The sequence below is a fragment of the Palaemon carinicauda genome, chromosome 4 (genome assembly GCF_036898095.1).
Source record: "Palaemon carinicauda isolate YSFRI2023 chromosome 4, ASM3689809v2, whole genome shotgun sequence".
Classification (NCBI taxonomy): Eukaryota; Metazoa; Arthropoda; class Malacostraca; order Decapoda; family Palaemonidae; genus Palaemon; species Palaemon carinicauda.
Window position 1 is genome coordinate 198,270,811 of NC_090728.1, and position 2,500 is coordinate 198,273,310.

The window sequence follows — 2,500 nt, forward strand, 5'->3', positions numbered from 1 at the left end:
AGAGAAAATACTAATTACCTTATTTCTTATAACTATCATTCACCAATTCTGTCTCAGGCCTCAGTACTAGTAGTAGTGGTAACAACAACAACAACAACAACAACAACAACAACAATAATAATAATACTAATAATAATAATAATAATAAAAATAATAATAATAATAATAATAATAATAATAATAATAATACACAAATTCATAGGTAAATATTGTTTCATATTACATATAAATCCAGACACATATATAAATATATAACGACGCTCATGTAATCTATTGATGAAATATTGAAGGGATGATGTTTGGCCTGTTACTATAATTAAAACAGAAATAATAATGTATAACTTTGTAGCATACGAAATAATGGCATGGTTTTTATAGACTTTATTTGCTTTTATAAGTGAAAAATCTGACCCATCCTGAAAACCATAGAGCTCTATACAAATTGCGCTGTCTGAATTGTTTTGTATCAGATTAAAAATATAAAGGACTATTTGAAACTTCAGTAAATGGTAACTATGATACATTTCAGCAATCATTCAAATGTCTAATTTTGATTTCATGTTACGTTTTGACGTCACTTTTATTTGGTCAATAATTTTTAATGTTCTTGCGTCATTTGGGAATTTAATCTGAAACTGTAAATGAACATTCAGAAATATTATATACAAAATAATTTAGATGTGGAAGGAAAGGTAAAATTATATCCATGATATACAGATGCTAGATATATATATATATATATATATATATATATATATATATATATATATATATATATATATATATTATATATATATATATATATATATATATATGTATATATATATATATATATATATATATATATATATATATATATATATACATACATATATATATATATATATATATATATATATATATATATATATATATATATATATATATATATATATATACATATATATATATATATATATATATATATATATATATATGTATATATATATATGTATATATATATATATATATATATATATATATATATATATATATATATATATATATATATATATATATATATATATATTCTTTCCAGATATTACATTTATCAGTGGCAATGTCAAAATAAGAAAAAATAAAAAGAATAAGAGCAACATATTTCCTTTCAATACCTGACAAAGAATAATAAGGGGAAGGAATTTTTGTTTCATTTTATATTTCTTGGCATATACATAAATAGTGCGAACAAATCGTGCTGGAAGATGGCGGAGACGGGAAAATTACTTTTGAAATAGAAAAGAAATGGTAAAATATAATGGTGGAAAATGAGAAGAGTTGAGGATCAGAAGTTTTCTATTATTACTAAATTTCATGGGATAAATATCGGGAGCTTAGGCTCTTAGCTGGTAAGAATCTATTTGCAATGAATATTGATCGTCATTATATATCCATGTGAAGGTAACATTGATCAACTTTTGATCTGTAACTAGAAACTAGAATACTAAAGTCCAAATAATTGAAATTTTTTGGACGTTGATCAAATGCATAACTGCTGGCTGATTCCTTGATTCCCATTGGAGCCGAATGAATAAAAAATCAAGTATGAGAGCAATATTCATAAAGTAACGGATGAAAAAATTATGGAGCTTTGGCATAGGCATGGGAAATATCAGAATATATCCGATTGGCATAATTTACCAAGGATAGATTCAAAATTCAATTCATAAATTCCTCTAATGAATTCAGTCACTAATGGCATATTGCATGATACAGGTTAGAAAAATTAAAACGATCAATTCTAGAAGAAATTATGTTATTGCCGTTGCGAAGGGTATGTATTCACTCTTGTCTGTTTTTCGTTTATTTGTTTGTTTATTTGTGAGCAATATTACACAAGCAATACTGTACCGATTTTAACCAAACTTGGAAGTCATGTTGGGTATGGCCCAAGGATAAATCTGGAACATTTTATATAAAGCACATTGCGTACATTATAGTAAAAATACGCAGCAATATTTTGAAAACTATTGAACAAATTAAATGAAACTTGGTGAACATGTGGGGTAGGACCCAAGAACAACGCCAATAGATTTTGAAAAACAAATACATGGAAATACAAGTAAGCATTGTAGTTGGTAGCAAAATATGACTGCTTGGCGGGGCGATGGCATTCTCTCTATTAAGTGCCCTCTAGTTTGTGTTGAAGATTCTAGTTAAGTAAGAAAAAAAAGATAAAGCTTCAATAAATATAGCGCATGCTTAACATTGAAGTTTTGTACTTACACATTGATTGAAATTCCTTAATGGTTCTCAGAATGTGGCTTTCCCTCTCATTTCACCAGGATCCGGGACCGTTATTGTGAGGCTGGTTGACGTCAACGACAACTCGCCCAGATTAGCGAAGAAGATGTGGGAGGTGGACGTAGATGAGACTTGGGGCTCTGGTCCCCCAGATAACGAGACTCTTCTGGAGATATCTGTCAGTGATAGAGATATGTCCAATTACTTCTCTTACAGG

General features: G+C 27.6%; 1 pseudogene; it reads left to right on the top strand.

Annotated features, from left to right (window-relative positions):
- The window catches only part of LOC137639832 (putative neural-cadherin 2), a 77,923-nt pseudogene that overhangs the window by 23,777 nt on the left and 51,646 nt on the right, over nucleotides 1–2,500 (top strand).